The sequence below is a fragment of the Musca autumnalis genome, unplaced genomic scaffold (assembly GCF_047663935.1).
Source record: "Musca autumnalis isolate F117 unplaced genomic scaffold, ASM4766393v1 scaffold_5, whole genome shotgun sequence".
NCBI lineage: Eukaryota > Metazoa > Arthropoda > Insecta > Diptera > Muscidae > Musca > Musca autumnalis.
In genome coordinates this window covers 100,389,911-100,413,110 of record NW_027412088.1, presented here as the reverse complement: position 1 = coordinate 100,413,110, position 23,200 = coordinate 100,389,911, and the positions used below count along the sequence as shown (strand labels likewise).

The following is a 23,200-nucleotide window of genomic DNA, read 5'->3' as shown; positions in this document are numbered from 1 at the left end:
AGAGACGGAATGACATACAAGCCATTCTGATTGTACTTAAAGTTCATGCAACTGCGTTGCACATAATCCAAAATTAATTTTGTGTCAATATCTGTACTTAATCTTTTTGTATTAAAATAAGAACATAAACATTTTAAATTGTACCATATAAATATTTCTCAAGAAAAGTCTTCAAAAAAATATTGTTATTAAAATAACGGTATATGTATAAATGCCACAAGGTGAACATTTATAGGTTATAATAAGCACCTAATACACTAAAAACATAAATTATAAAAATCCCGGTTATGTACATTTTTAAGAAAAATTTGGACATATTTATATTTGTACCATATAATTATTTCTAGGGCTGTACTTTATTGAATTCCAGGGGAGCGAGGTACCTCCCCTATGCGATATTTTTAAAAATTGCTACATTTGCAAAATTACGCATGTATCGGTTTAAAAATTTACAGATTAATCTACAATCTAGGTACATCTTTGGGATCTAAAGACCCCACCACGCCTGTTTTCTTAAGTCACTTCCGCGACACTTTTTGCTGGCAGGGTTATTACTCATTCTTATAGCATGACCTAGCCAACCTGTCGACGTTAGAGTACAGATCTTTCGAAAACAACTTCTCTCCTCAAAACTACTGACTTCTGACATATCTCATCATTACAACTTAAGTGAAAATATTTGCCACTGATTAAAAATTTTCACATTTTTCACACAAAACTTAAATTAACTCTGCCAATCAAACCAACGGACGGGCATTCATAATAAATTGATTCCGATAGCGATTCTAAGAAAAAACTGATTAAAAGAGAACAATATTTGTTCGTTCTTTAAGAACATAATACAACTTTGATGATTGCCTGAATTTGTGTTTAAAAATGAAAACAAATTTTATGTAGGCCAGAAGGCTAACTGGCATAGTGAAAGTTTTGCAGTAGGTGCTGTTGTTGTTGTTGTTGATGTTGTCTTAGACTTAATACCATGCAAATTTATAATAACTTTTGAATACCTAAAACCAAAAGAAAAACAAGAAAACTTTCGCAATAAAATATTCTTTACTTTTTTGTGGGAAAATTTATTTTGCCAACCGTGGTGGCAATGTCAATGCCAAAAAGGTATAAATCTTGAACAGTTACCAGTAGGGGATCCGCATTAAAAATAGCAACACAAACCGCAATTCAAACTGAAGAACTGGCTACCTAGTGTTTGTTTGATGAGCTTTTCAGTACTTGAGGTTTGAATCGTTTGAAAATAAATGTTTGTTATTGCTGAACTTAGAGGTAAGTTTCAAAAACTTCATGCAAACAGGCGACTCCTTATCACGTTGGTGGCTCCTTAACACTTGGATACCTTTTTGGTTTTTTGTAGTTTTTGTTATTGTCATAGATAAGGCCTCAGGTTACAACAACCGGCATTTAAGGATATTTGGATGTTGCTACGGCTGTTTGGTGCACAAAGGCACAAACAACGGCGTTTATCAGCCATCACTGACACCATCACTACCAGATCCAGCAGAGAAAGGCAACAACAAAGGCAAAACCAATGCTTTGGATAGCTACCCTATCGCCACCTCCTTATCGCTTTTCCAGCCCAAGGACGTAATAACAAAATGACACTAAGTGCACAGCAGTTATTGTTGTTGCCATGTTGCTGCTGTTGTTGATGGGGTAGGGTTAGTGTAAGGATCTTTGGGAACCTTTTTTGTGTCTTTGGCTTTGTGTTAGTGTGTATTGGAGGGCTGTTTTAGACAAAGCGAACATTTTTTGAAACAAAAGCCCAAAAACAAAGAAGCACAAAAACATTCGACAAAAGGAAACGACAGAAAAAACTGTCACAATAACATGACCAAAGAGGAAATATTTATACACGTGTGTGCATGTGTGGATTTGAGTGTCAGTTTAAGGATAAAAGTCTAAAACAACAATTGTGTTTGTGGCATTTCGAATTTGTGGTATTTCTAGCCATTTTTCTACTGGCTTTCTTCGTTTATTTAAAACGAGGAAAAATACACAGAATAGAATAGGATAGGAGAAAAGACAACAAATGTGTGAATAAATAGACGAAAATTCCTTTAGTCTTCACCACTCGCTATAATAAAAAAGTCGACAATAAATTGCGCTTTATAGTGGGAAAAAAGTGTGGTTAAGTGAAAAGAAAAATTCTTCTAAAAATATGCAGTGCACAAAACTTGTAACGAAATGTTGGTTAGAAATTGTAGGAAGTGAAAGTTAAGAATTTGGTTTTAGTAAAATGCCATGGACAGGCTATTCTATGTTGCATATAAACGGTGAAAGGAATAATGTACAAGAATAGTTAAAAATATCCCGTAGTATATTGTTTAAAGATGCAATTAGGGAGCATATTTTATTATACTTACACATTTACACATATACATAGATCACATATGCGTGAGCAGAAGATGGAGAAGTTCTCTGGCATCCATTTGATACAAAGTGGCGTTGGCACTGATAGTTAGCACGAGCTCATCACAATCGAACTTAATATCAAATTGGAGAGCTAGATGAAAGAATTAAGTATACTTCCTGCTGAAAATATAGATCTTTAAGAGAGCTATGTATATGAAAGAATTAAGTTTACTTTCTGCTGAAAATATAGATCTTTAATTAATATAAAAATTTCTATAATATATGTTCACATTATCACTTAAATTTGTAACAAGTAAGAACGGCGTTACCCTAAACCACGAACTGTATTGAAGTAAATAGGAACAATTAGTTTCCTTTGGTTTATGAAAATATTAAGCACATTCTCTTATTCCTTGCAGGAGGAGAATATCTTATATATGTATCTTATGTGACTAAAACATGCAAAATACCGAACATTGGGAGGGGCCGTTCAGGTGAATAGTTAATTTCAAGACTAATTTCAGGTGGAGTATTGGGTACCCCCAACAAAGACTAAATACCAGATCTCAGACATTTCGGTGGAAAATTGAAGCTACAACCTTCAAAATATCGAAAATCGGGAGGTACCGCACTTTCATCAATCATGGAAAAGCTAATTAGCCTAGTTTCAGAAGCTTCACTAATCACCGCTTCAGAGATCTGCCCAACCCTTCTGATGTTCGGTTAGCAGAAAGGACGTTCCGAGACATCATCATTTCCCGAAGTGAGACCAAACTTCTCAGCAGATACGGGACTAGCAAATGAGCGTGATGAACTTCGTCGTGCCAAACCCAGTGACCCCAGAGTCAGTAAATACTCTCGAACGCTGGTAAGAAGGAATATAGGACCTTAGCCACGTTTGGCGACGTTACACTGACTGATCCGAAGAGGTGCGCAAGTCGACAATTTGTCGAGCACCCCTGGAGTGATAGCCCAAAGATAGGAGTACAACGTTACATTAGTTCTCTTCTTGTCGAAAAGGAACCACCACAATGATATTGCGAATGTCATCAGGAGCGCTTAATATCATCCAAAGCGTTGGGCCCTGACGGAATCTCCATGACAATAAAACAGCTGGATGAGCGGGAGTTGAATATCTCACCAAAGATCTTAATCTGTCGCTAACCACACAAAATTTGGAAAATAGGCAGGGTGGTCCCGCTACTGAAGCCGGGCAAGTATGCCAGCAAAGCTGAATCATACAGACCGATTTCGCATTTTTTCCCGTAGCAAAGACCCTTGACGCTTTAGTCATCCCCAGAGTCAGAAATAGCTATCCAGTTGCCTGTCATTAACATGGGTTCCGTAAGCAGCACAGCACGATTAGAGCTCTGCACATATTAGTCTAGGACTCAACCAGAGCAAGCCGTGTGACAGAACAGTGATGGTGGCGCTTGACTTATAAAAAGCCTTTGATACTGTCAAGCACCTTGAATAATCAATGTTTGGACGCCAGACGTACGTGGAATTCAGGAACAGGATGTCCAAGCCCCGTAGAGTGAAACAGAGAGTCAATGCGGGGTGATATCTCCGGAACTGTTTAATCACACCATTTCCTGTATTCCGCCACCCTCCACCCCAGATGATGTTGAGATCTAGAGTATGCGGCTGATTGTACGACTGATGTCATTTGTGAAAGGCTCTCATTTGACTGATCTTACCACCATTTCCACCCGAGGAATATACATATATCCGCCACTAAAGCTACGATCACTCTCTTCACCACATGGACAGCAGAAGTGAGAACAGAGTTAAAAGTCATGGTAGCACAATTCCGATCACAAACTACACCAAAATTCTAGGGGTCACATGTTAAAGTCGTACCACACATGCCACAACTATCTGTGACAAGCTGATATGTAAGAAGTAGGTCCACAAGTCCCTAGTCGGCATCAATTGGGATGCAAATAAAGAAATCTTGTTGATCACATACAACGCGATATGTCAATCAGTGGTAAGCTGTGCGGCGTCAGTGTGACCCGCTAATATAAGTGCAAAGCGATGGAAAAGTATCCGCGCTGAGAGTTGTAACATGGTTCAAGGCCTGTCCGAGTTTATATCCCCTCAAAGTAGAGCTGGGGCTCAATTCTGTTTCTATGAAAATGTAAAATGAAAAATTTTATTAAAGAAATAATAGCACGTTTATATATAACCGGATTTAACAAACCCACTGGGTTTCAAATGTCAATTCCTTTGCGTATACGTCAAACAAATCCTAATGAAGAAGGTTAACCCTGCATAAGGCTATAATATAAACATGGCCTAAATGTCAAATGAAAAAAGAAATTATTGGTCTGTTCCAGTACAGCAAGGATCAACTAATTTTTAGTTTTTTTATAATATAAAGGAAAAAACGTTATCGTAGTAAAAAATAGTAGCTTCTTGCAGGTACTGAACATGGCATATTTTTCATTTCAAAATTTCTGCAATATATTTTAGTTTAGGGTCATGGCACAATTACCAAGGTAGTATTGTAAAATTATGAATATGTTATGTCAAAATTTTCTTTATGTTGTTGGGGAAATTACAACAAAAATATTTTTTTTTATAAAGGGATTTGGCTTTTCATATTCGAGCAGTTGGTGTGATACCACTTCCTTGGTAATTGTGCCATGGTTAGGGTTATTAATCCGACAATATCGATAGGCAAAACTATCTATCGATATTGAGTTTTTAAAAAAGAATCCAGAGGCTGGATTCATGTTCTATGAAAATTTGAAATAAAAAATGTTTTCTTTATAAAATTTTTCATTTGACATTTATTTCCTTTATAAAAGTTTTCATTTCAAGTTTTCATAGAACAAGAATTCAGCCCCAGCTTTTCTTCAAAGCTGTACGACTCCCTAAGAAGACATTAACTGTTATGGGATCATCATTTAATATCGGGAAGTACTTCTCCGAGAAGTTCACTACCAAACGAGATTTCAAACAAGGAGATGTCTCGCGTATGATTTCTTCAATATCTTGCTGGATAAGATCATACGAGATGCAGTAGCAAATCGCTTATGCCGACGACATCGACGTCATAGATTGATCGAAACAAGTAGTAATGAATATCTTCGTAAGAGTAGGAGAAGAATCTGCTAGATTAGGGATGACAGTCAACGGCGATAAGACCAAATTGCTGATATCGAGCGCAATACGTCAATTAAATTCAGACCGACTGTGGAAGTTGGCACATACAATTTGGGGTAGTTAACGACTATATTGACATCTGTACCGCCATAAATAGAACAAATATCACCCGTTCTGAAATAAGGACTAAGTAAGCAGTTTAGAAAAAAGACACCTCTAGTCAGTCATGAGAAAAATTCTCCGAAAGATATACGGCCAAACTCCGTTGGCGGTTAATATCAGCTCCTCAGATACGTAGATACTGGCATCGACATAGTTAAGCGTATTGAGCTACAACGATTGCGTTGGCCAGGTCATGTTACAAAAGTGAACGACGATATAAGCGAAAATCTGTTAGGCCAAGAACGATGGAAAGAAAGGGTGAAATAACCAGCGTACGTAAAAATACTTTAAATAACATTTCCAATCGTTTCGTTTCGTATTTTCCATAGGAACTATACAAAACGAAACGTAACCCACGTTGGCCGAGCTCGCTTTGTCGCAATTATAAGCATCTCGAGCATATCTCGATCTTCGCGAACTGTCCGCCAACCCTTAAGCAATGTGAACGCGATTTTTTCCAATATCGATTCTTCCAACCATCGATGACGAACCAAAACTCGTCCAACCAAATAGCTGTCAACAAATAATGCCTGATCTTGGCCAGCGTAAATCGAAGATAATGCAACAAAAATGTTCATCTAATAAATATTCAACTCAAATTGGGTAGGGATTGTTACGAAAGTAACTGGTGGATTTATTTAAGTTAATTTTGATGCATTTTTGTTAATTTTAAAATATGATTTGTAGAGTAAAGTTTTCTTAAGTATTTACTTTATTTGAATTAATTTTACAACAACTACTACTGTATAAAATTGCACTCACTACTTCATGTTTATTATACCGTCAGCATTTATGCTAACGTGGGTATATACACTTTCATACGGGCAAAATGTGCCTCATCGAAATAATGGTTTTAGACCCCAAGATTGTTTGGACGAAATGTATTTCAGACAATTTGGATTCGATTGAGAAATGTCCGTCTGTCTGTCTGGCTGGCTGGAGCGCACGATAACTCTCGAACGGATGAACCGATTCGGTTCAAATTTTGGCTTTCGTAACATTTTGCCCAAACTTGGTTTAAGTTCGAAGATGGGCTATATCGGTCCACTCCTTTCGGTACCTCCCCCACAAAAGTTCGAAAATGTTCGGAAAATTTGTACGCACGATAACTCTTGAAGGGAGTATGCGATTTGGTCCATGCTTTGCCCATCGTAAAATGTCTACCATACTTAGATAATGTTTCAATATAGACTCAATCAGCCCACTCCTTCGGGTACCTCCCACACAAAATTTCGGAAAAGTTCAGTTTAGGGCCATCCCTCGAATCACTCTTTTTTTAGCATCTTGTATTTACTGCCCTCCATACGTCGGTACAAGTTTCATTAGGGGCAAGTCCATACTTCCTGAAAAAATAGCCTGAAAGTTGCAAAAACCCCTATGACACCGTGTGAGGTGGTTGAAGCGAAGATAACTCTAGAACGGATCTGCGGATTCGGTCTAAAATTTGGCCTTAGTAATATTTTGTTCAAACATAGTTTAATTTTGAAGATAAGCCATATCGGTCCACTCCTTCAGGTACCTCCCCCACAAAAGTTCAAAAATGTTCGGAAAATTTGTTCATACGGTAACTCTTGATGGGAGTGGCCGAATTGGTCCATACTTTACACATCCTAATATATCTACTAGATATATTTCAGGTTCAAATATGCACTATATTTGTCCAATCCCACACAAAATTTCGGATAAGTTCACTTTAAGACGTGCTATCGAATCATGTTGATTTTTGTGGAAGCAACTTGCATTCGCTGCCTCAATTACGATGGTAAACGTTTTTACAGGGGCAAGTCCATACTTCTTGAGCAAACACCCCGAAGGTTGTAAAAACCCCCTATGGCACCATATGTAGTGGCTGGAGTTCCACTTCCATAATGGTCAATGTAGATCCATTCCTTTTAGTATCTCCTCCGCAAAACTTTTGTCGTTTCAAATTCACAACATTTTTATAAACCCTTAAATACATACATACGTTTTTTTTTTTTTTGGGAATAATTTTTTCAATATATTCAGGCTGAGAGTATATCTCTGTCGGCAAAGCCGACTGATACTTTTTTGCTTGTTTTTTATTTATGTACTCTCTCTCATATTTGTTTTGATCATTCAGTTTTCGTCTATAATACATATTCGTCTATAATACATATAATACGTTTTCAATTCCATAGAATATCTGTCAATTAAATTATGTAAATTCTCCGAAAAACATGTGTAAAATGCGTTTAATAATCTTTCTACATTGTGACGTCATTCATTGTAACCCGTTCCACTCTCTCTTATTTATTTCGTCTGCTCCATATGTTTTTAAATTCGTTCGACTGTTTGTATGTGTGAATGTGTTAGCATTTCGTCTGAACATTGGAGAACATCAGCAAGTGAGTATAAATATGGGAGAGTAGCAGGAGTCCCCCAGATGTAATTCAGGCCGCAAACTAAAACCAGAGCTGAGCAAAATCGAGAGAAAGGCAAAATTAAGAGAGAAATAATATTTAATTTTTCTTGATGTTTCATTACTGATTTCAAATTTTTTTAAACATTAATTTTGTCTAAAATCGTCCACAATGCAAATTATTAAAAAATATAAATAAAAAATTGCATAAATTTTTAAATGTTTATGGTTCACAAAAACTAAGAGTACGTTTTTACAATTTGTGCTAGCACACATGCGTGCTCACCCCTACTAAAACCCTCAGCAAATTGAAGGAAATTTTTGTGCTTTGTAAAGACGTTTACAAATATTTAAAGCAAAGTCAATAAAACATTGTAAAATCGTAATCTAAACGAACCGGCGTTTTATTTGGTACAAATCGGTGTTTTATTTGTTAAAATATCGGGGAGTTAAGCAGTGTAACGTAACAATATATTTAATATAGTTACCATAACTCTAATGTTTTAAAGAAATGATTCCCTTAATTCTTCCTCTTCAGAGATGGCTCACAAACTCTCGTCTATTCCATAGACAATTTCATGTTAAATATAAAACATAGCTTTTAGCGTTGCCTTAACAAATGTTAATTTTTTAATTGAATTAATTGAGCTATCATGACCTAAGGAGTTTGTATTGAAAAAGTGATATCTAGCTAAGTCCATACACATCCAAACAATAAGTTAATTTTTTTAATCTCAAAACTAGGTAGTCTTCTTCCTTCACTTACCTTAATAATTTCGGTAGTTGTAGTAAAAATAATTTCAATTTTATGTAATAACATTTATATTTGTGTTTTTTTTTTTCTTTGCAGATTTGTATGTGACGGAGCGTAGAGTAACTTAATAATTAAATAGTGTTTAAATCAAAAATATGATTATATAGTATAATATTATAATTAAAATATATAAATGAGATTATAACAAAGATACAAAAAAACAAATTACTTTAAACTTGCCAATATGCAAAATATTAGTTAAATAAACTTTTAACGAATTTTTTTAAAATAACAGTACTTATAAAAACCAATTTGCTTTAACAAAAATAAGCAGAAAAAATCAAAAGTAACTTTATCTTTTTTTAATTGTCGTTTTATTTAAACCCCTGAAATTGAGAAACAAAAAGAAAATTTTCTTAAATTAAATTTTCACAACATTTCAAACCTACAAAAAAATTAAAAGGAAACTTCAAAGTTAACTATGTGTTCGTGTGTTGGCATTAAAGAAATATGTGAATTTTGCTAACTAAAACAATACCGCTGCAATTAAAATAGAAGAAATGAGATTATAACAAAAATTAAAAAAAGATACTTTAAACTTGCCAATAATATGCAACATACGTATTAGTTAAAAAAACTATATGTTAAATAGTGAAAAATAAAAACACTCATGAAAACCAATCTAATTTAACAAAAATAAACAGAACAAAAATAAAAAGTAACTTCATCTTTTTAAAAATTGTCATTTTATTTAAACCCATGAAAAATGAAAAACAAAAAACAAGTTGTCTAAAATTAAATGTTCACAAAATTTAAAATCTACAAAAAGAAAACTAAAAAGAAACTTCAAACTTGGCGTTAAAGGAAAATGTGAATTTTGTTAACTAAAACAATAACGCGCTGCAATCTCAATTTCTCCTTGGAATCTTTCCGATAACCATCGATTCCAGTTTGTCGAGACCAAAGAAACATACCATTTCTTTTCATTTTCTGAGTGTTTTGTTCATCTAACTTTATCGGCAAAAAAAGTATAAAACTGTGCCAATATCAACCAACAACAGTGAGCCTCATTGACAGCAACAACAGCGAGCCTCACTTACGTTATCGACAGAATCAGATATTCGTCTCATCATTTTCTACAATCTCAAGGAGAAACGGAAAGAAACAAAAAGTCTGAAACAAGAGGATTCAACATTGCATCACCATCATCAGCACAACCAACCATCTTCTCTTCATCATTTTCTTCAAATTTGACATAGCAAACGAAACGAAATAAATCACAATGGCAAGGTAGGTGTTGTTTTTGATGTACTTCCGTTTTCTTCCATGTATACACTTACCTACATATATTTTTGGTTGAGGTGATGCTAAAAATGAATTGTGTATTAAATTCTGTAGCAATTTACAAAAATAAGCAATATTGAACTTTACCTTAACTTCCCCATGTGAAATGTCGTTATTTAAGGATGCACAGATTACGTCTCGAAATGCTAAATGGTTAGCTATACCTAAACATTGGCGGATGTGACCCATTTTCAAACTGAAACGTCCTAGGATTATTATTTAAAACTACCCCAATTTTAAAGATTTATATGCAACTACACGGAGGAAAAACGGCCTCTCTAACATGTGTCCCAAATACATTTTTCAGCAAACATATGTATGTATATATGTTTGCAACAATCCTAAACATAACATATGTTTGGGTCCTGCAAACAAATATTTGCTTGGGCGCAAACAAATATATGTTTGAGTGCAAACAAATATATGTTTGGGTGTAAACAAATATACACTCCACGTCAGAAGAATAGAACACCTAAGTTTTTATACCCTCAGCATTTATGCTAACGAGGGTATATACACTTTCATACGGGCAAAATGTGCCTCATCGAAATAATGGTTTTAGACCCCAAGTATGTTTGGACGAATTCAGACAATTTGGAGTCGATTGAGCAATGTCCGTCCGTCTGTCTGGTTGGAGCGCACGATAAGTCTCGAACGGATCAATCGATTCGATTCGATCCAAAATTTGGCTTTCGTAATATTTTGTCCAAACTTAGTTTAAGTTCGAAGATGGGTTATATCGGTCCACTCCTTCCGGTTCCTCCACCACAAAAGTTCGAAAATGTTCGGAAAATTTGTACGTACGATAACTCTTGAAGGGAGTAACCGATTTGGTCCATACTTTGCAAATCGTGAAATGTCTACCAGACTTAGATGAGTTTCCAATATGGCCTCAATTGGTCCACTCCTTCATGTACCTCACACACAAAATTTGGGATGAGTTCAGTTTAGTACCTTCTCTCGAATCGCTTTGATTTTTGTTTTAGCAACTTGTATTCACTGCCCCCTATATGACGGTACAAGTTTCATTAGAAGCAAGTCCACACTTCCTGAGAAAATTGTCCCCAAGGTGCAAAGTAACCCTATGACACCGTGTGAGGTAGTTGGAGCGCTAGAAAACTCTCGAACGGATCTGCCGATTCGGTCCAAAATTTGGCCATAGTAATATTTTGTTCAAACATAGTTTAAGTTCGAAGATAAGCCATATCGGTCCACTCCTTCAGGTACCTCCCCCACAAAAGTTCGAAAATGTTCGGAAAAATTGTTCTACGGTAACTCTTGACGGGAGTGGCCGAATTGGTCCATACGTTACACATCCTAATATATCTACCAGATATAGATCAGGTTCAAATATGGACTATATTTGTCCACTCCATCCGGTACCTCCCACACAAAATTTCGGATAAGTTCACTTTAAGACCTACAATCGAATCACGTTGATTTTTGTTGACGCATCTTACATTCACTGCCTCAATTATGATGGTAAAATTTTTTTCACGGGCAAGTCCATACTTCTTGAGCAATCAGCCCGAAGGGTGTAAAAACCCCCTATGGCACCATATGTAGTGGCTGGAGATCCACTTCCATAATGGTCAATGTCGATGCATTCCTTTAAGTATCTCCTCCGCAAAACTTTTGATCTTTAATCCTAATCAAAATTTTTGTCGGTTCATACATCCAACATTTTTAAATCCCCCTACATACATACGTTTTTTGGGAAAAAAATTGTTTCAATATACCCAGGCTGAGGGTATATCTCTGTCAGCAAAGCTGACTGATACTTTTTTACTTTCTCAGGAAGTATGGATTTGCCCCTAATGAAACTTACAGCGTCGTATAGAGGACAGGGAATACAACTTGCGTAAACAAAAGTCAAAGCGATTCGAGACCAGGTCCTAAACTGAACTTTTCCGAAATTTTGTGTGGGAGGTACCCGAAGGAGTGGACCGATTGAGTCCATATTGGAACCTCATCTAAGTTTGGTAGAAATTACACGATGTGCAAAGTATTAACCAAATCGGTTATTCCCTACAAGAGTTATCGTGCGCACAAATTTTGCGACAATTTTTGAACATTTGTGGGGGAGGTACCTGAAGGAGTGGACCTATATGGCCCATCTTCGAACTTAAATCGAATATGGACAAACTATTTCGATACCCAAAATTAGAACCGAATCGATTGATCCTTTCGAGAGTTATCGTGCGCACCAGCCAGCCAGACAGACAGACGGACAGACAGACGGACGGACATTGCTAGATCTACTCAAAATTGTCTGAAACGGATATCGTACAAACATACTTGGGGTCTAAACCATTATTTCGATGAGGCACATTTTTGGTCGTATCAAAGTGTAAATACCCTCTTTAGCCTAAAGGCTGAGGGTATAAATAGGCATTTATTTTTGATCATAAGGATAGAACAGTCATATTATTTTAGCGATTTTTTAGATGTTAACGCCGAATTTTCTTTCAGTCGATAAAGTAGTGTTTTGGTCAATAAAATAATTTTTCCGCGAACCTGTCGGAGGTTTAAATGTTTGAACTTCCACATTCAGAGGAAGGTAATCTTGTATGAAAACAAAAAAACTACCTCAATTCTACACTTTAATTCCAAATTTCATGATTCCAGCTCTATCCGTTCGCACAAATAAAAACATACCAAAATTAGTACCATTTAGTATGTTTTGTACCCATAACTACAAATTTCCAAAACTACTTCCATTCTACACTCTAACAGTAACCTTCATTTGCAAGTGATAAAGTTTTTTCATCGATCGGACCATAACTGTGGCATTTAGAGTATTTTCGTGAAAATTACTATGGAAACAAAGGAAATTTTGGATCAAATTTTGGAGGGTACGAAATCCAAAAAATAAATTGTTTGTTTTGTTTTGGTCACTCTATTTGAGATATTTGGAACGTCTTGGTCACATGTTTCACTCTAATCAGCTGTACTTCAGTATTTTCTGAGGACAGGGAATCTCCTTAACAAAATGTTTGTCATAGTTCCACGTCTTGGTGTATAGCCCAAGTAAAATTTCAAATCGATTTCACGTATTGTAGAATTTTTCGACCAATTTCCCCACCGAATCTTTTGTATTTCGAAATGTAAAAAAAATCATTTTCATATCTTTGGAATTCAATTACAGCTTAGTTTTTTTTTTCAAAAATCAACAAATGAGTTTTTTGAGTCTAGCGTGCAAGTCGGGCAGCTAACCGTTGCACCGTGGTAGCACCTCAGCATTTGCTGATACCGATTTTTCCCTACAAATCTTTTTTAATGACATTTAGTAAATGATACCGGTTTTTTTTTTACTTTTTTCCCCTCAATAGGCGTGTGGATAATGGAATATATTTTAGGGACATGTATAACAAATATTTATATAAAAAAATAAAGGACAAAAATTCAGGTTGGCCATAATAGTTAATAGGTGGATGTTTCCTTTACTCAATCCTTACGTCAATTTATTTTTCCTAAACAAACGAAACAATCTTCCTTCCTGTTAAAATGTGTGTGTGTTTTTTATCTCACCTGTAATCTTTTCTCCATTCAATTCCATTATAATCACAATAGATATACATTTTCTTGTGAAAACATCTCTCCATTGGCATCTTAAAACTAAATCCCAATAGAAGTACCGAATTGACTTCATTGACACTTTAGATAAATCTTTACAATTGATACGCTTTGGGATTGAATGGATAGTTGGTAGAGAAAACAGCATTGATGAAGGATATTTTTCTTTCTAATTTAAATAAGTGTTATAAAAGGGGTTTAGAAGCACACACACACACACACGCAAACTTATTGCAATCTATGTATTCATAGTGTTATATGGAAGAATTTGACAGAGTTTAAATTTTAAGGAATTTAAACAATTGTAGGCAGAACAAGTAAATAAAAACCAGTAAGGAAAGGATCAAAGTCGGGCAGGGCCGACTATATGATACCCTACACCACTGTGAATATGTAAAATATATATGGGAACTATATCCAAATCTTAACCGATTTCGATATAATTTGGCACATTTATTTCCAGACCGAATTCAGTAACACATTCCAAATTTAATTGAAATCGGACTTATATAGCGTGTTTTGTGCAGCAAATACGCGAAATCGGGCGAAAATATATATGGGAGCTATATCCAAATCTGAACCTATTTCGATATAATTTAACACACTTATTTCTAGACCGAATTCAGTCACACATTCCAAATTTCATCAATGTCGGACATATATAGCGTGTTTGGTACAGAAAATACGTGAAATCGGCCGAAAATATTTATTTGAGCTATACCTAAATCTGAACCGATTTCGATATAATTTGGCATATTTATTTCTAGACCGAATTCAGTCAAACATTCCAAATTTAATCAAAATCGGACGTATATAGCGTGTTTGGTGTAGCAAATACGTGAAATCGGGGAAAAATATATATGGGAGCTATATCCAAATCTGAACCGATTTCGATATAATTTTGGACATTTTTTTGTTAGACCGAATTCAGTCACACATTCAAAACGTCATTGAAATCGGACTTATGTAGCTTGTTTTGTGCAGCAAATACGCGAAATCGGGCGAAAATATATGTGGGAGCTATATCCAAATCTGAACCGATTTCGATATAAGTTGACACACTTACTTCCAGACCGAATTCAGTCACACATTCCAAATTTCATCAAAATCGGTCATATATAACGTGTTTGGTACAGATAATACGTGAAATCGGCCGAAAATATATATTTGAGCTATACCCAAATCTGAACCGATTTCGATATAATTTGGCACACTTATTTCTAGACCGAATTCAGTCAAACATTCCAAATTGCATCAAAATCGGACGTATATATCGTGTTTGGTGCAGCAAATACGTCAAATCGGCCGAAAATATATATATATAAATCGACTCAGAAAGTGATTATATGTATATCCCCAAAAGGAACTATGGGTCTATTTCGTTTCCTTTTGTATGTTACAAACAAATGCACAAAGACATAATACCCCTTACCACAGTGTGGTGTAGGGTATAATAATTAGCCTCAATAAGTATATTCTTCCTCATGATGGAATCTCTCAAATAAAACGCTTGCCGTTTAATTTTGCCACCGTTTTTAATTTAAATACAAGCGTTTTATTTGAGAGATTCCACCATGAGGAAGAATATACTTGTTGAGGCTAAGCCACAAATTATTTTCTAGTTTTAAGTGCATTTATAAATAAAACACTGAAACTTATTTCTTTTAATTATTTTTTATTTTCAACTGTTTAGGAAATACATTTTTGGCCATAACCAAATTACAGCCAATTTAGTCCGAAAATATAGATAAAAACTTTAAATTGCCTGAAATCGAGTGTTACCGTTATATGGGGGTTACACCAAAATCTGACCCATGTCCACAATTTTTGGCTATATGGGGGCTATAGGAAAAAATAGTCTTACAAATCTGAAAAGTGTGCAAAGTGTAAGTTCGTCTGGTCAACTGCAACTGTTGTTACAAGATTTGAAATAAATCGGGTGGTACCGCTATATGGGGGCTATAGGAAAAAATGGACCCATATTGGTTTTGGTTTCATATTCATGTGTTGTCATCCAATTCTGAAAAATGTGCAAAGTTTCAGTTCGATTGGTCAACTGCAACTGTGTTAAAAATGAGTTACTAGATTTGAATTAAACGGACACCAAAGCAAGTTAAATAAAACACTGTAAAAAGTATCATTCGGCTCTGCCGGCAGAGATATACCCTCAGCCTTTGTGAATTGAAACACTTCTTTCCCCAAAAACTTATGTATTTAGGGATTTTCAGAATTTTGGGCGTAATAAACATGCCGACAAAAGTAGATTTGTATTAAAGCTCAAAAGTTTTGCAGGGCAGGTTCCTAAAGGAATAAACCGACGTAGTCCATTTTGGAAGTGGGTCTTATTTTGGTAGTCATTCCTCTCGATAGATCTCGCGCCCACCACACATTTCAGTTGTCCATCATATAATTTAGATCTTTGGACCATTATAACAGAAAATATGGACTTGCCCAAGAAAAACATATTATCGGTAACAATTTCCAAAGGTTCCTCGAACACACCCTTAACAAATGTTTAACATTTGTGTGGGTGGTACCCCGAGGAACATAAACTAAGTTTGGACACAATATTTTGGGATCCAAAGTTTGGACCAAATCGGTTGCTCCGTTTATAAGGTATCACGCGTACCATTTTAGCGATAGTTGATATATATAGTCCATATTATAAACTGATCTATGTATCGTAGAAATATTACGATGTGCAAGGTATGGATCAAATCCGTTACTGCCTTCGAGAGTCATCATGCGCACCATTTTAGCGTGAAGTTTTGAACTGTTGTAGGGGAGGTACCTAAAGGAGTGGACCAATATGGCCCATCTTAGAACTTAATTTAAGTTTGCGCAAAATATTACGACTGGAGGGTTATCGTGCGCTGCATTCACTACACATGGGGCCTTAGCGGGTTTTTAACAGCTTTCGAGCCATTTCACAGGAAATATGGACTTGGCCCTGAAAAAATTTTGTACCCATATAACAAAATAGATTTTACACACGCGTTAAATATGCGCAGTTTTGTTTGGAGGGAGAGATGTTGTGACCTCCATGTTTTGTTGAGACGACCAAACGCAGATCTAGCTTTATTCAGACGACTGTTGATATCTTCTTCTAATGTTAAGTAGCAAAATGATTTCACATATTGCAGTGGCTCATTGTTTATTTTTACTGGATTGTCCATTAAATAATTCAAGCGCATTGTATGCGTCTTTCTTGTGTTTATTGCGAGGCCAACCTCTTTTGCTCGAAGAACAAGTTCGTATACTTTGTCTTGCATATCGTTAAACTATGAGACAAATATCGTCGGCAAAGTCTAGGTCCCCTAGATGACGATGAAGCGTCCAAATGATTCGTCTTTTCTTCGAAGAAATCTTCTCCATGATATCGTCGAGAACGACCTGAGGGTGTGGCACGAATATAAATTTAGACAGAGATCTGAAATAGGATTTCTTAGAACTATTGGAAACATTGATTCGCCTTCTAAAAAATTTTATCGTTGTAATCATAATTACATGGACTACCTTCGCTTAAGATTTCAAAAAATCATCGAGCAGCACTTAATCTGGATTTAAGCGAAAATTTTAAACTCTAGTGAGGGAATTACCGAAAGTAGTTTTCCGATATAGCGTAGATTTATGTTTAACGTTGTGCAAAGTTTGGACCAATTTCAGTCACTCCGTACGGCGCACTATGGGCCCAATAACAGGTTTTTGAGGCAACAAGTCGCTGGAAGCAGATGGACCTTTCAAATTTCCTTCCGATGTTTATAATGAGCATAAAAATACATCTGCAAAATTTGGTAGGAATCGGTTCATATATAGATATTGCTTTCATATATATCTTTCATCCGATATTGTCCGATTTTGTGTTTAAGCTGCACAAAGGAAACAATTTGCATCCGATCGGTTTAAAATTTGATATGTTAAATCCTGTTCAATCTAGAATAACGCCCGGAAAATTTGGGTATGATCTGTTCAGATATATGTAGATATCTACATATCGTCACCATAAATGCCGGAAGACGTAACCAACAAAACGAAAACTTTACAGGAGAAGCAAAAAACGTTATAAAATTAAAAACTGTTTTATGGATTATTAATCTTATGAAGGCGAGTATATGGGATATTATCGATCATATACGAAGGGGAATAAGTAGTGAAACCAAAACCGCTGAAGTGCTTAGTTTTGAGATCCTTCATTACAATAAAATCTGCAATATTATCCCATTTTCCGAAATGCGATTTCTTGAATAGGATCGTTGTTTTTGAACGTAGAAGCTTGAAATTTTGCCAGAGCATGTATTTTAGCTTTATGTATCAGATTACGTCAAAAAACGAATTTCGATTTTCATGTCGGTTACGTCTTCGGGCATTTATGGTGACGATATATATAGAAAATTCTTCAGGTCTGCCATGATGTTCAAAACAGATTAAATAAAATAATAAAATTTTGTTTGTAAATTTGTTAGGCCTCAGAATAGATCGTAATGTAGTTTTTATACCGAAAAATTTAGGGGGCGGGGGACCTCCCTTACAACGGGTTTTAGCCAAACGCAAAATCTCAGAGATTGTTAGACGTCTTGGAATACAATAAAATAGTTATAATAACCTCTTTTATTAATGAATGTTTTGGAAGTAGAACACCGCGATCGCGCCCCATTATTGAAAACATTATAATTACAGTTTAAGGTCTCTAAATTTAATAGGTGTTTGTGGTCCCAGTTATCATGTCTAGAGATCTTGAACATAAAAGATTTCAATACTTGTTATAACTCGATTAAGATTACTATCAAATTTGGCGACTCGTGTCATATTGACAAGTCCCACTCCAGGCGCAACCTAATACTTCTACTAGCAGATTTCTATATGTTTCCGGGCCATTCGGGGATACATTTTTCTACAAAATATACTTTAATTTTTAATTTAAAAACAATTTTGAAAAAAAAAATATAAACAAACTAGCAGACCCCGGTCCGCGTTGCTGGACAGTCGTAATGAGTTTTAATTCAAAAGTAGGTATTTTCTACCTCACTTCTTCGGTCCATTGTCAAACCGAGAAGGATTCTAAATTTATCTACAAATTTTGTCTGTAACCTTTCTTTTCTCTTACGGACTTTGTCGGATTTTTCGCCAATTTGTGCCTTTTTGTATTTATTATCGTCCATGTCACTGTCTTTATCCTAAAGCGATATAATAATAAAAGTTTAAAAAAATGATTAAATCGAATTCTCCCGCTTATTTAGACCTATATGTTTTAGCTTTTCATGGCTGATGGACCGTTGAACCTTACCATTTAAGTACATTTGTAAATATATAGTTTTTCTTGATCGGGGACAACCACGTTGTCTCGAAAACTAATTTGCAACCTGATGCACTCATAAGTTTAACAAATACACCTATTATAAAATAATAGGCCCCGAAATTTGTCTACAAATATATAGCATTTTGAACCACGGGACATTCCTGAATTTTTTCTTAAATTTAGGTTCAGTAGTTTTGGAAAAATAATGTTTTGAAAAGAGTGGGCGTGGTCATCAGTTTTCAAGATATAACATATTAAAAAAAGTTGGCCTGGTCCGGTCCTAGGGTGCACACAACTTCATTGCCTACCAAAATATATGCTGAAACCGATATAATCATAAGTTTGGCTTATACATATAGCGTTTAACAGAAAGGCATGGGGAAGGTACCCCACATAACAACGGCAAACATTGAGCTGTTGCTTTTTATGGAAATCCCTTCAGTAGTATTGGAGTTATGACATACTAAAAAAACAGGCTTGGTCGGGCCTATAGGCCCCAAAGAAGTACCTAGATTGTAGATTAATCCGTAAATTTTTATTCCGATACATACATAATTTTTGCAAATATAACGTTTTCTTTTAAATATCGCATAGGGGGGGTACCTCCTCCCCTCTGGAATTCAATAAATTATGTAACCAGTTTTCGGGGGCGTGGTAAACTTTTCTTTCCAAAAAACCTAAGTTGGGTTATGACAGCATTTGATTTTTATTCATAAAGGTAAAGGGTTTTTTTTAAATATGCCCTCTTCAAAATTCAAGAAAATATGCCTGTACATTCCCTGACATTTTCACGAATATGGGTTCAGTAGTTTTGTAGATGTAAAATATTTTAAAAAGTGGGTATGGTCAAGTCTGTGGTTCCTAAAAAAGTAGGTAAGGTCGGAGACACAACCACAATTGTCTCGCAAATTAACTTCCAAATAGATACATTCGTAATTATTATAAATATAACATTTTTAAAAAAGTAGGGTATAGGGGAAGTTCCCCGCCCTTTCCGAAATTCAACTGAATTTGTAGCCTATTTTAAGCGGGAACCATGTCTGTACATTCCCTGGCAATTTCAGGAAAATCGGTTCAGTAGTTTTTGTAGAAATGATAAAAATAGAAAATTGAAAAAAGTGGGCGTAAAAGTGGGCATGGTCAAATTTTCTTTGCATAAAGATTTATTTATATAGATTTAAAAATTTAGACAAATCGCGCATTTCTTGAAAATCCCCTGTAGATTTAACCTAATTAGAAAGTGAGCGTGGATCTTAAGTCACAAAATAAGTACGTAAGGTTGGAGACACAATCGCCATTGACTCGCAAATAAATTCCCAAACCGATACATTCGTATTTGTTGCAAATATTGCATTTTTACAAAAATAGGGCATAGGGGAGCTACCCGCCCGATCCGAAAGTCAAAAAATATGTAGCCTATTTTTATCGGGGACCAACCCTGTACATTCGCTGAAAGTTTCAGGAAAATCGATTTAGTAGTTTCGTAGATATAACATATTTAAAAAAGTGGGCGTTGTCCAGTCTTAATGCCCCAAATAAGCACGTAAGGTCGGAGACACAATCGCCATTGACTCGGAAATTAATTTTCAAGGTGACACATTTGTAATTGTTGCAAATATAGCATTTTTACAAAAATAGGGCATAGGGGAGGTACCCCGCCCGATCCGAAATTCAACCAAATATGGAGCCTATTTCAACCGGGGGCCATCACTCTACGTTCCCTGCAAATTTCAGGAAAATCTATTCAGTAGTTCCGTAGATATAACATACATATTTATAAAAGTGGGCGGAAAAGTGGGCGTGGCCAATTTTTCTTTGCATAAAAACCTAAACTGGACTATGACTAACATTTCCACAAAAAATTATCCAAATCGCTCTAGCCGATTTCAACTGATTCAATTACCAACAAACGACAATTGAGTTTTATATATAAAGATGTTGGAACCAATTAAACAATTTCTTTTTTCGCTTTTTCGCATTGCGTTGAAGTTTCCCGGAACCAATCATTAACACAAATCTAGGTATAAGTATACAGTACGCCACCTTTAGGTGACATCGTATTTCCTTTCTGGCAGTAATATCGGCCTAGTATTTTTCAAGTACGTCTGCCAATGCATAAACTGCATATTCTTTATAAAGTGTGCGTACGTTCCAGGTGCAGATTCGCAGATTAAGGGCCATAATCCATAAACCATAAAAGTGTGCTAGGGTCGTCAACTTTTCTTTGCCTTTTTGTTTTTTTTTTTTTTTTTTTTTTTTGTTTCATAGTATGTTGCATTTTGGAGGAATTGGTGACTAGCCAAACGCTCAACCTAAGTTTTTAACGTTCTTTTGGGTAAACGCGCGGCATTTATTAACTCATTACCTTTAACGGGTCCTGGGCCTTGCCATGTTAAAACCATTCAGGGCCGTTGCTTGGTGTCTTTCATCCCCTACGTCACCCATGAGATAGATATGTAATGGAAAATAATTTCTCAAATGTCAAAATGTACATACCAATCGTACTTAATTACCGACTTAAGCATTGTTTGGAGTGAGCAACTGTTTTTTTTTTTTAACTAAAAGTAGTATGCTGTTTCACATTTGACATTCTTGACAACTTTATTGCATTCATTATTACACAAGTGCTGCTCCTTCATTATTATTATGACTCTAAAGTAAAGAAATTCCAATGTATTCAAATATTTTTGGTCACATCTTCTTCTTCTTCGGCATTACTTGGGAAAAGTAATGACAACCTGCTGTCGTTTTAATAATGATAAAGTGGAAGCATCGAAGAAATTCCTTTACCCAACAAGACTGATGGCATGCCAATGGAATTTTCCATATTTGCTTCAATTTTCTCATCGACATAAATACATATGCTCTACTGAGGATACCCTCCTAGGCTGCTGTTGTACACTGATAAACAAACATTCATGTCATTCCTCGAGTTTCTAAAAAGTCATCTAGACACACTTAAGGGAATTTCATATGGTACATTGACAATTCTCACTGCAGTACGTTTTTTCTACGTTTTCCTACTTTCTTACACCTCTACGGTTGAGAAAAGGAGGAAGTAAAAAAAAAAACCAATTTACTCTCAAAACCCCAACAAATTTCGGTAAGTAGCAACAAATACCAGAAAATAAATGGAAATGCCAATGCTTCTTCTAATGTGAGGAGGTGCCAAAGGACAACCCATCTATAAAGACATTACATCAATTTCCATACCTTTCTAATGTTTGACTAAGTGTATGTTGCTATTCTCCCCGTAAAAAGAGGAACGAGTTAAATTTATTAGGACACTTTAAATGTAAAGTAACCTACCGTTCAGTTCCATTTCACCAAAAGAGAGTCAACCAAAAGTTGACGGCATCCGCATTAAATATGTATGTATGTATAAATGGTTGTTTGTATTTATGTGTGTTTTAGGTATTCTTCATAACCATCAATGATTGGAAGTTACCCACACTCACACACTGATGACTGAAGAAGTGGCAAAAATGTAAATGAAATACAAATACTATTTTGTTTGAGTTTTTTCTGTCGCTAGGCTTTTGCTTGACTTGCGTCTCTGCTCAAACACAAAAAAACGCTTGTAAGGAAGCGAATGGAGAACATGTTCATTATAACCTCTATCAACATTTCAACCTTTTTATATGTACACATGTACATAGATACATATATGTATGTTTATATATACTACATATAGATGTGACCTTTTTTAATCTACCTTTTTGTTGATTTTGTTGGGGGTAAGTCAAGTCATTTGGCTACTACTTTCCATGAAAATCCAAGGGCACAAGGCAAGACTTTATCTTTATCAAAGATTTTCCTTTTGATGCTGGCGTTTCCTTTTTTGGAAGTGTCTGTATACTCAATGTTTGTGTTTAATTATAATCTGATGAGCTTTTTAAAACTTTTTAAGTTTATGGAATCCAAAATTTCCAATGATACCGCCCGTTATAACTTCAATAGATCAGCATCCATCAGTCTGATATGGACCCAATCCCTACGATCCTATGTTTTTCGAAACACAGACTTCTGACTTTTGCTAATAAATGATGCAACTGCACTCTAAACATTGAATTTTATTTAATTGTCAACCGAAATAATAAGAAATTTCCTTTACTTTTTAAGTTTTTGACCCTTGGACCCATGTCCATGCTTCCCGCATCTCCCCCGAAGAAGTACATATGACTGATATCAGTTTCATAATTTTATTCAC

General features: G+C 35.5%; 1 protein-coding gene across 2 annotated transcripts in view; it reads left to right on the top strand.

The window, feature by feature from the left end:
* Positions 1–23,200, top strand: part of LOC141387357 (uncharacterized) — a 676,195-nt gene that overhangs the window by 96,979 nt on the left and 556,016 nt on the right. For both annotated transcript variants that reach the window (XM_073956949.1, XM_073956948.1), the window contains exon 2: positions 8,871–10,064. The gene's annotated coding sequence lies outside the window, so the exon portion shown is untranslated. The remainder of the gene's footprint in view (positions 1–8,870; positions 10,065–23,200) is intronic.